Below are 12,709 nucleotides of genomic sequence, written 5' to 3' on the forward strand. Positions count from 1 at the left end.
AATAAGCTCCTTCTTCAGTACAGGACAAAAGTTTCTGAATTTCATTTTTCAGTGTCACAACATGGCTAATAATGCTATGCCCAGTTCTTTTCAGCCCCCTATTTACAACAAAATGATGCACAATAACTTGTTTAACCGAGTTCTTAAAATGAGTGTATGCATAGGTCAAGATGGTTTCCTCTTCCAATTTTCTCTCTTATTTTTGCATGTTTTTTCTTCAGCAGAAATTTGCACATCCAGTAACTTCTGATCCAACCACAAACACCCCTGAGGATCCACAGAGGAAGCGGCTTAACAGCACAAGGAGTTATCCATGTTTTGCATCTTTCCCAGCACTCAGCCATCAGATATGGAAGGCATGGGTGAGGGGCATTAGAGGTGGCTCGAGTCAGTGCAATTTTTATTTCCTTTTAACAGGAGAAAGCTTGGGCCTTCATCTGCTTTAAATGTTGCCTGTTACATTCTTCCCTCTGGATTATAGTGGGTGACTATGCTTCTGGCTACAGAGCTCTTCTGCTTTGTGTTTAATTTGATGTATTATACTTTCACCATCTTGACCCACATGGATATATTTGGCCAGACTTCACAAGGTCTATGGGAAAGTATCAGCAGTACATTAGCTCAGTTTCAGGTCTCTGTGTTTTACATGCCTAAGTAAAATCTTTGCACTGATTCCATATCTCAGCAGGACTCAGTACACAAATGGACATATGAGCAAGCTTGTGTAAGGAACAGAAAACACAGGTGTGTAAACCTGAGAGCTAGTCTGTAGCGTAAAATCACGTAAATGTGAAGGTAATGTGTTTTGAATCAAACCTTACTGCTTACTGATAGCCTTTACAGAACCCGTCAACTTCTTTGACTTAATGCAGCCTGGAAAGCCTAATTTCTATGTCAGTTTCTGTGTATCTTCGTGTGACGCAAAATGTTTAGGTGTATTTTAGCAGCAAGTCTAACATGTGCACATAAGGCTGGAGAGTTTTGACTCAATCTGATCATTGCAGGAAGCTTTTTTTGCCAGGGGCTGGGACCATGGATTCTTCTTTTCAATTTTCATGAAGATGTTCCTGCAGAATTTTTTCCTGTAAATTTATCTAAGCCTTTAACAAAAAGAATGTTTAATACACCCATTGTGATTTGTGAGGCAGCTTCTTTGGGAAGGTTTGAGCGAAATAATGCTCAAGCACTATTTTCATGAACAAGGACACTGAGCAAAGATGCTTTGTCCCAGCTGGAGTCTGAAAAGTGGTGGAAGTAGCAGCATTTATGGATGCTACAGCTGCAAAATAAGGAACTGATTTTACTTTCCATGGCTGCTGAAACTACTTGAAAATAAATTCAAGGGAGGACTTGTGAATGCACTGATGTTCCTCAGGCTTGGATACACTCTGATCTGAGGTGTGTCACGCAGTTTTCTACCTCCATAAATTTTGACTGCCCACAAGCCCACAGCTGCTTTTGGCGTTGGTGAAGTTAAAAGTGCAGTCCTTCTCAAGCCAAATACAGGGCTCTCTTTTAAGGAAGTGAAGGACCCTGGAAAAGTGAGGGGCCGATGAGAATGCCTGCCTGTCATCTGAGAAGAGGGGTGAAAAGGGATTTAGTTGTTTTTAGGACTATGGAAGTGAATCATAACAGCTCATAGCCAGGCAGTGACAGCGCTTTTTGGCCCTGGCCCTTTTGGGCAGGGGGATGTCATGATTCTTTGGGAAGATTTGCAAGTCTCTGGAAGCAAGGAAGACCGGCTCAAAAAAAACCTGAGCAAAGCCGCTACGAAAATCAGATGCAGTCAGTGGAAGTCACCTCCCACCCCCGCCACATCTGGAGGATGGAGGGCATTTTGCTGAGGGGGTGCACAGCCCGTGTACCTGGTGCAAACCAAAGGCACCAGTTTGGAGCAAGTAGAAGGTGCAGCCTCCCTCGGCTGCGGGCAAGCGAGGGGAGGAAGAGCATGGGCATGGAGGTGAGGGGAGGCGGAGAAGGAGGAGCTGTGGGCACGCAGAGGCTTACTGCCCGCCTGGAGCGCGGTGTTACTTCGGAGGCAGGAGGTGTATGGGCAGCACGCGGGAGCACAAGAAAGCCCGGGGAATGTCAGCAGAGGAGCAGTGTTGAGCGGCCCTCCACTTCTCCTTTGCAGGCTTGCTGGTGGCACAGCAGAGGGACCCAGAGCCCCTGTGCCTGGGTGAGCTCACCGCATCACCGCATGGGACCTTTGGCCAGGAGGTGGGGTGGTGGCCTCCGGGGTGCCAGGGACAAAGTCCGCACAGCGCCTTCTTGGTTCCCACAGACCCACGCCTCTCAGCTGCCATCAGAAGGGGGTTGGCGGCGTTCACGATGGGACGGCTCCAGTGGGAGCGGGCCGATGCCGTTGCCGCCGCGGTCCCTGCCAGCCCGCAGCTCCTCGCAGCCACAGGCAGGACAGCGCGCGGCCAGAGGCCGGGCCTGGCTGCCGGCAGGTCTCTGCTCCTGCTGCTGCCCAGGGAGAGGCAGGAGCTGTGCACTCCTGTCTGCCGCCCAGCACCTCCTCTGCTGCGTGGCCTGACCACCAGGCGATGAAGCTGGTCCACGCAGCAGAGGAAGAAAGCGGCTCTCCAGGACGCGTGAGTGGTGCTGCCGCGTGCGTGGGGCACGGGGGCTGCTGCCGGGCGCCTGCAGCACCCCGTGGGTCTCTCTTGTCTCCCCCAGCCTGGACACGTTCCCTCAAATCTTCCACAGGGAAAGAGTGCCGGGCAGCATCCTTGGGGGTGAGAGGTGGTGACTGAAGCCGCCGGAGAGGCTGCCTGAGCTGTGACACACCCGCCATTTGCACCACATCTGGAGGACTGAGGGCGTTTTGCTCAGGGGGCGAACAGCCCGTGTACCTTGTGCAAACCAAAGGCATCAGGTCAGAGCAGGTATGAGGTCCTGCCTCCCTGGGCCTCGGGCAAGTGGGGGCCTTGGGGTGGGGGAAGGCCAAGGAGAAGGGCAAGGAGGAGGAGACAACTGAGGTGGAGAAGGAAAAGGCTGGGCATGCATGGGCTCTCTGTCTAGGTGGAGGGGATGTTGCTTTCGCTGCAGCAGCCCTTCACTGCCCCCAACATCACTGGGGCAGCATGGCTGTCAGCAGAGGAGTGGTGTTTGACACAGTCCCCTTCTCCTTTGCAGCCCTGCTGGTGGCACGGGTCAGGGACCCAGCATCCCCTGGAGCACTTCAGGAGGCCAGCCTATAAGTTTGTGCACCCTGAAGCCCCTCCTCACTGCCCACCGCCTGAGAGAGGAAGGGCTGGCTGTTTAGGGAGCACAGCTCCTTCACCCCCTGGCCCCACTGGAGACCCTGCCCCACCCTGGGTGGAAAACTCTCCCCTCCCTGGGGACTGCCCTGACCTGGAGGCCTGTGGGCTCCTGGCCAGCCTCTTTCCTGAGGTCTGGCTGCTTGGCATCTCCACTGAGACATCCCCTGCCAGAGAGCCTTTCCCTGCGTGGCCCCTCAGAGGAAAGCAGGCTGAGGCAAGGCTGCATGACAGCCGTGGAAGCAGCTCTCACATCCTCTGCTTTTCTCAGGGCAGAAGGAGACCTCCGTGGAGGCCATCAAGTTTCCCCGGCTCTCCTTGCTAGCCAAGGCAAGAGTTGTGAAGGTCTGTGAAGCAAGGCTTGCAGTGTGAAATCCTCTGTATGTGTTGTTCTGGAAGGGACTACAGTACCATCTGTTTGGAAGATTGACTCTGTAGCTGCCATTTGTCTTTGGATGTTTCAGCTCTTCCATACTGTACTCTTCCGGGTAGCTTTTTGCAAACAAAAGTCTGGAACTTGGGAGAGAACCAAAGTTAGTTTCCTTTGTCTAGTGTTTCTTCTTTCAGTGGGTGGTTATTTCTAATCTAGTCTGTAGCTGGTGTTTGGTTATATAATCCATGCTCAGATCCAAAAGCAGAAGACCTTGAATTAAACACTTCTTTAAAATAAACTCCTCCTTCCAATTCAGTGATTTGCACAGTTTTTTTTTTTTTTTTTAAACAACAGAGAGCTTGGGAGTCAATGCATTCCAGAGAATTCATGTTTCACTATTGAAATGGTGACAGATCCTTACTTATAGATGTTGTAGCTATCAGTGCCTTCAGCTGAAATCGAATGCAAAACCCCACAATCCAATAATTCATTGATTTCTTCACGTCTCTTTCTTTATGTGCTTGACTTCTTTGTATATAGACCTTAAGGCTTTTCTTGTTACTGTAGAGTTGTTTAATTAGGAAAAAACCCCAAACCCTCAGCAAACATTAACAGGAATTCTATTCTGCAGTGGTTTCTCTGCAATAAGTGCAACATCACCTCAGTCCAGAAGAGGGGACTATTGTTTCATGTATGGTAAGTCCAAGCAAAGAGTTTAGAAAAGGTTCTAACATCTATGGTAAACATGCAAATGGGCTTATCTAATGATAATAAAAGATGAGGTGTGAAAACCGAGCTATTTAGAGATTTTAACAAAACAACAGAAGATCAGAGCATACAAATTTCATCTATCTTTGCTTTTAGAGTATTCTTACATTGGTGATTTATATAAAGATATGTAGGTTAAATTGAACTGTTTATCATAGAACAGGAACACCTGAGATCCTACTTGTTTTCTGGCATGTGAAATAAATTGTGTTAATTAGGTTATTTTGGTAATGTACTTGGTTTTAATTTGATTTTCTATTAAATCCCTAAGCCTTTCTGGGGAACAATAAATGCCTTATTAAAAAATGATTCCTTTCATCTGCAGCTTTCTGCTATAAGCCATTTCCAGAAATCAGAAAGGATGAGTGTTTTCCCTCCCGCAAGGATTCCTTTAAGTGAACACTCTTGAACTTAGAACTTGGATGTTATAAATGTCTCAGCTTCTTTAATAATAGCTAATTGGGAGTGATTTTTTTTATTATTGTGTTATTCAGTTCTTGTAAGTATATGCTGGGAGAATTTAACAGCCAGTGTTCTTGTAGCTAATATTTGTCTTTGGAAAAGGGTCTCCTTTCTTACATCAGCTCAGTGATGATGGTATGTTTCCATCTTTAGCCATGTCGGTTTTAGCCTATATGTTCAACATTAAATGAATTATTTGTATCCTGATATATTTTGCATGTTCCTGTCATCATGCATAAAATCATGCAAATGAGTGCCAAGTAACAAGTGAAGGCACAGCTTGAAGCCATTGAACTACTATCAACTTGTTTGAAGCCTGGATCTATAGTCTGGAATTGAGAATATGGATGAATGCTATTTTAGCTGTTTTCAGGACAATGTGTGGAAAATATATCCTAGGTATGGTCTCCCTAGTACTAGTGTGTACAAGAAAGCAAGTCTGCTGAACTGTTAAAAATGGTGCTAGCTAGCATCTGTGATTAGATTTGAATAGAGAACTAAGGGCTACCATAAACTTCCAATTAATGGTTTGTCAGTTAAACCACACCATTATTCTCATTACTACTGCTAAACAGCAATGTTATATATTCAGACCAATAAAACCAGCCTTGTGGCTTTGTCTTTAGTTCTGCTGATATGTTGCCTGATGCTGGCAGCTATTTTGTGTGGCTTTCTCTGCTTTCTCACATAGCCATTACCAGTTCAGCTTGTTGACAAAAATCAAAACTGATGAAACATTTTTAAGTGTGGCTGTCTGGCAGATGACACCATACAATGACTTCTGGTTACCACCAATAGGCTAAATGCATTTCTTGGGTAACTCCAGATAAAACCAGTGGGACAGATTTTTGGATGCTGTATGTCAACACTGCAATTTGCAATAGAGCTATACTGTTTTTTACAGTCTGTGGCTGGGAAGAAATGAGCTTGGCCACTTGGAATGAGTTTGTTCTCACTCTTTCTGTGTTTTCTAAGTAATAGTATCTATTTTGCATGGCTTTTGCCATTTGTTCATCCTCCTTTTCATCAATCCTTGTATCTTCCGACTAATTTTAAAATTTTCAGTAGGAATAGTGACATAGTGGCAAGACAGCTCTGGTGGTTTGCCCTATGAACCATCAAAAAAAATCACAAGTTAAAATTCCAGCTCTTGAATCTTAATGAATGACAATGATATTCCAAATAGAAAGAACACAGCTTAATTTGCAGTTAAGATGGCAGTTTAGAGTAGCTCATCTTTTGTCAATAAGCTAAGCAGATAGGACTCCAGATGATAACTTGAGGCTATATTATAATCTTTCTCCACATATTACTGATATTTGCATTTACAGCTGTAATTTGCCATGATGTGAAATGCTTTATAAGTTATCTGTATAAAAGATGTTTGTTATACAAGCAAACAAATGTATTTCAGACTTAGAAAATGAAGCAAATATGATCTGCAACTCACTGGGGAGAGTAAGTGCGGTTGACTCCAATGTCTCTTCCTTATTAGCTTTTTCTTATTCCAATTATGTATAGAGCAGAGCTGAAAAGGGCTAAAGGGGTCATCCATCCAACCCTCTGCCCGAGGCAGGTTTAATTGCACCCATACCATCCCTGGCAGGTGTTTGTCTACCCTATTAAAAACCTCCATTGATGGAGATGTGTGTCCTCTTCAAGACAACCTGTGCCAATGCTTTTCCATCTTCACCCTCAGCAGGATTTACACTAATGTCTTACCTGGCTTTTCATTTCTTTGACTTAAGACTGTTACTTTTTTGTTCCATTTTGTGGAACTGTATAACAAACTGTTCCTTTTTATTCTGCAATAGCTCTTTGCCCTGCTGAAGACCACTAAGTCCCTCCTCTGTAGGTGAAACTACCCTCAGTTCATTCTTTTCTTACTCACTAGATTCATCTCACAGATCCTCTGGGTCCTTTTAAATTTGTCTATTCAAATCTTGTGATGCAACATTGTACACAGACTTCCAGAGGACAAGGGTGCATTCACAGGTCACCTTGGCTGTAGTCCTGTTTCTGAATGCCTGTATGATGCTTGCTTTCCTACAGAAATGCATGAAATCATGCTCAATATATTTACTGTAATCCTGACCTTCCTTCCTGTAGAGATGCTATGTGCTTTCCTCCTCGTATTTTTCTGATGACGATTTCTGCCTATATGTACTATTTCACATGTCTTTGTTAAATGTATTTTCTAAACACCTTGAAATAAAAACATACTTGAGGAGGAAGGAATGGGAGGTTAAACTTCATCAGTGTGCTGTTAGGAATTAGCAGGTGAAATTTTTTTTCCTGAAGGTTGCAGTGCTATGTTGAATTACAATAGCTGGAAGTCCAGCTGTCTTTATTAGTGGAAATCAATGAACAGTTGTCCAGTCATTCTTGCTCAACCATACTCAACAACATTGTTCATGGAGTTGGGTGAGTGCCTACCTGGCTCAAACTTTATTTCATTCACTTCTCTTATTTATGAAAGCACTGGATATCTTGATACCTTGTTCCCTGGTAGAGGGTATGAGAATGATGTCTCTGAATACAGAGTACCATAGAATGGGATTTCTTCCTCATTCTTGAATTTTCAGTATAGGCGGAAAGTCTTATGTTTTGCTGTTTTACTGAACTACACATAATTGCATATAAGAAGGAAGATTAAGTATAAACTACAAATATGCAAAAATGTTGGAGAAAAATCAGAAAATGCTGACAGAAAGTGAAGGTGGGAAAAAGCAAAATGGAAGTAAGGCTCCCTTTTCAGTTCTAAAATACTGACTCCCAAAGGACACTATCACAAAAAGGCTGTGGTGAATTCTTTGTCCTGTGATGTCCTCAGATTATGACAAGGTGCTTATTGGATAATATTTTAGCTAAATGTGAGTCTCTGGGCCCGTTGTGAGAGTACCTGGCTGAGCTTTTCCGGGCTAGGTCACGTAGGAGATCAGATCAGACAATTTAACAGTCCCTTCAGCCTTAAAATCATTGAAAGAGCAAAAGATCAGTGAGAATGTAGACTGTTAACAATGCCAAGGGCAAGCAATGTGGAAGTTAGGGCAAATTCAGTAGTGGTAGGCAACAAGGCTTCTAAAGAGGAGAGAATGAATAACAAAGTAAAGGTTCAACTCCATCTGATGGAGTCAGATGAAAGATTGCTGCAGATTTAAAGACTCCATGGGCTGGGCTCTTAAACTGTCCATGACTCATATGTGACCATAAGTATATACACCAATAAGCATATACACACACACACACATACATACTTAAGTAATAGGAGTGAGTTTGTTTTGGTTTAAATAATTTTGAAGTGTTATCTAGCAGAACTTGGAAATGGGGTTGTCTTCAGCCCATGAGAGAAAGACATTATGATGCATGACACAGTACCAAGTGTGGTGATAATGGTTGGCTATTTGCTATGCAGTTGTGGCTTTCTTAAAGATTAAATTAAGAAGCAGCTTTTTAAAAAAAGTAAACAGTGTGCCATCCTTGTATTTCAGAGAAAAGCCAGATCTTAGGTTTGTGGACAGAGAAAGCAGCAGATGTGTACCCCATCACAAAGAGAACCTATACACCTTCTGGTAAGGGTGTGAGAGTAATTTCACTTGTGCACTGCTTGTTAATGTGCAGAATCATCCTTTCTATTGGCATAGGACAGCATATTTCAACTGAGCTGTCAGAGGAAAGCACAAATATCTCTTCCAACAATAACCAGACAGCTTTGATAGAACTTGATTTTACTTCTGACCTTTGAATTAGGCACGTGGAGGAAAGGAAGAGAAGGGAATGGTTTTGGTGGCAATACTTCTCTATTAAGCATGTTCAATGTTCTGAGTCAAAAAGAGCATCCATCAATATTGCAAGATCGCTCAGTGGAGCAGCTGTGGTGGTCCAGCATATGCAGGTTACAAACCATTGCCACATATTAGCCATCTGGGGATGATTGGAAATGCCTGCCATTATCTGCCTGGGGCAGCAATTCGTAGGAGCTACGGTGCATTATGATGGATTAGCTCTGCAGCTGAAGGTGTCACAACCCATTTCTCTGCATCTTCTGTGGAATAACATTGCAAAGCAGAGGCTTTTATTGTTGCAGTTTCGGGGGCAGGAATCTAATTTGTAATGGTGCTGTAGGACAGAAGGGAGGAAATGCTTAAATAGCCACTATACCTGTGAACTAAGCATACACTTCAGTTCAGCTCTTGGCTGCCATCACACTTACCTGATTCAGGGGATTCTTTATTCAGGAATTGTTTACATAATTCCATGCACTCAGGAGCTGAGCCATTAACACCACTCTGGGACTAGTTTGCCAGGATGCTTCTTCAACCGTTGATGACCTGGCCTCTCACTTCCACCTGCCCACCTCCAACTCTCTATGCTCTTGCTGACCTTCTCAACTGCTGTCACTCTTATGCTACCCTGATAGTCCCTGGCAGCCCAGCTCCTTGCAGTTCCTGCCTCAGGGAAAGCAGAGCCAGAGTCTGTGGTACCACTCTGTGCAACACTGGCTTGCACTCTCTTGTAAGGAGTATTAGTACTCCATTATCTTTATCCTTCATGAGATCCTTTCTGAGGGATCCTTCTGTCCCTCTGATGGCTGCAGGACTGTGATGAAGTATTATGTCAGTTTTTCTTTTTCTCGTTTCATCTCTGCCTTTTTATCATTCTGCCTCAGTCCAGTAGGTTTTACAATGGGTAGGAAGAGTTCTGCTATGATACAATTCAAGGGTTTGTCACCTTTCTCTTTACAACACATGGAGAAATACAGATGCTTGGTTGGGTGACTAATCTATACAAATATATGCATATAGACATATGTATGTATACTCTCATGTGTACACACATGCACACACACTAACATGCACTACTGCTGATGTGTATGTAAGTACTTTGGTAGTAGACTGCTTTCAGTGTGGACCTAAGCATGTTTACATTGTTTCTGAAGCAGGCAGCAACAGGAATTTTTGTACTTTTTTCTTTCAGAAGAGCCTGGATGGTGTGTATTTTTATTTATTTTTTTAAAGTAGAATCGCACCTGGCTGTGTGGATCCCAACTACCCTTTCCTTCTCACCGCTGCTCTGACCTCTGTCCAGGCCAGTTTCCTCAAAGCATCAAGGAAAACATAATAACATATTTAGTTGGTTGACTACTCAGACTATTTCTGCTTGTTGGCTGATCTTTCAATCTCCCAGCTCAAGCAAGTAACTACAGCAGACCCTTTGATGAAAAGTTGCCTTAATTGTGTGCAAGGAGGAACAAAGAAGTCTAAAGCATCAAGCAGGTGGGTGGTTTCTACACTTCTGTCCTTTCTTTGGGCCAGGTGAGTGAGCTTTTTGTACAGAAATGCAGAACCTCGGTGAGGGAAGGGTGGATGCTTTCTTGGTCTCAGAATCTCCCTCAAACTCCTGCATCTTCTGGTGGGTTTTGTCCTTGTCCCAACAAATAGAGAAAAGATGATTTCTATATTCTGGGATCAGATTCTTCTTTAACTCCTTTCACTGGAATTTGAATCTGAACCTGAGTAGCAGTTAGCATGCATTACCTTCCACTACAGCAAAACAGCTTTTTGGCTGGGTTGTCTCATAACACCTATACTCTCTCATGTTGACAATAGCATCAGTAACTGCATGTCTTCAGCCCTTACTGATTTCCTCTGCAGTGACAGATACCTAGTCCTATGCAAAAATGACAGCATTAGCAACAGGACAAGAGTTATTTTGATGGGGACAGGGCTGACATGGGTACAGGGGACCCGCTGCCTAGATGATTCTGTAAGAGTCCATATGACATTCTTTCCCCCATAAGACACAGAAAACACTCTTAAACTGCAGACTCCCTGTGACAAGAAGAAAGATCTTATGTGGACTTACTCTTTGAAATGTGAAACGTAATCTACACTTGCAATGATATTTATGCATCCCTATTCACTTATAAACTTACAGTACTCTTTCACAGGCCCTTTGAGAGGCTGACAGTCAAAAGACAAATATAAAATGCAGTATAGATACCAGCCAAAGACACATCTATTTGTTGCTCCTGAGTGCTTCACAAATAATTGGAGTTGTGAGGTTGGGATGGATGGTTAACTGGGATGTACAAGACATCCCAGGCATATTATGCAGGGGCTGGAGGATGAATGTTGTGCTTGTGACACAAAGGGATAAGTCACAGAGAAAGTACAAACAGAGAGGATATAGGAGAAGACATGTCATGAGAAGAGGCAGATGTAGGTGCAACCTGCCTTAGTGGACACTACCGTGGGGAAACATGCTATATGTGTAAGTCAGTGGCAAGTAGCCACAGGCGGATGGAGTTAGGACAGCGCCGGAGAAAACCAACCCTTCTGTGGATTTTTCTTTTTGCTAGAAGAGTTTGTGCATGGAGTGGGACTGTTTCACAATCTTCTGGTGCTCTCTCTACCAGAGTTTCAGTTGCATGTAGTGAAGAATAGCATGACTGAAAGAAGCACATCAACTAGAAATAAACATCAGGAAAACTGCAAGTGCAGAGCACTGAAGAGAGTGTCAGCTCTCCTTCCTTTAAGCAGTGCCCAAGAAACTTATCCAATTTGGTGAGGAATGGGAGAGGAAAACACATTGTTGTGTGTTATATATAGGTTTCTCATTACTTTTCTGTTATACTTAACAGTTAGCCACTGTGCCACTGAAGGTTGGAAAGTCTGTGAGAACAACAATTGGACACTTTTACAAAGAACCTCTAATGGACCAGCAGAGCAACTTTTTTTCTGAAGTTGCATCAGAAAAATGCAAAAGAGGTTACCTCTTCGGGCTTTAATTTAAAGCTTGCCACACAAGATGATGGTGGATTTTATACTAACTCTGGAAGAGGTACTACATAAGGCACAGCAGTCAATGCAAACTTGTGAAAGTGCAAGTGGAAGGCAGATAAACTCATGGGAGAAAAGGGAAAGAGTAATCCTAAGAGTGAAGAGAAAAAAATGTGTTAAAAATGTTCCTTTAAAAAGTGCAGAATTCCAAACAGATCTATGGACAAAGTGTCAAGGGATGAGGGAGGACAGAGGGCACAGACAACTCCTGTCATTGCTCTGAAGGAGCACTGGGGCAGGGAACATGCCAACATTCATGTTGCAGCCAGGGCAGAAGTGAATGGACTCAAGGAAGGGCTGTGAATGCTGTTTCCTTGGGATCTGTAAAAGAGACAGAATCCAAACAAGCTTAGGCTTATTCAGGAGCTGCAGTGGTGCTGGTACTTTTCAAACTGCATTGAGGTGATGACACCATAGACTTGAAAAGGAAAACCCAAGCTGTCTGCCAGAGCAGATAATAGTGCTTGCAACTGCAAACAGGTGGATGAGGTATGTAGGTAATTGTCAGGCTCAGAACATTTAAAAAGGCATGGGGGTATTTAATATATTGATGCCTGGAAAATTAGCTAAATGTTTCTTAGACAAATATTAATCTTCTACCTGTGGGCAGAGACCTTACATCCGTCTCCTGCGGGTTTTATTCTGGAGCATTGGCAAGGTGTTTGCTGGGAAGGAATGACAGTGAATAAACAGGTATGATCATGCCATACCACTACTCTCTACTCTGCTATCCTCACGGATATGTGACTTTGGGCCAGCCTCTGGTTTGGAGTTTCATCCTGTTTAGCTGCAGGCACCTGGTGTGCATCCATGAGTTCCGGACCAAAGACGCACCAACTATGGAGTCAGTGGAGGAGCAGCCTGCTTCCAAAGAATGAGGTTTTTGCCCTGAGTAGGAAAAGTCATTTTCTTAAAATGGTAAAGTCTGTGCATGGTGTGGGGATCCTGAATACAGTGTCACAGTGATCCTAAGGAACTCATCAAAGGTGTCATTTAGA

The sequence above is a fragment of the Buteo buteo genome, chromosome Z (genome assembly GCF_964188355.1).
Source record: "Buteo buteo chromosome Z, bButBut1.hap1.1, whole genome shotgun sequence".
NCBI classification, from domain to species: Eukaryota; Metazoa; Chordata; class Aves; order Accipitriformes; family Accipitridae; genus Buteo; species Buteo buteo.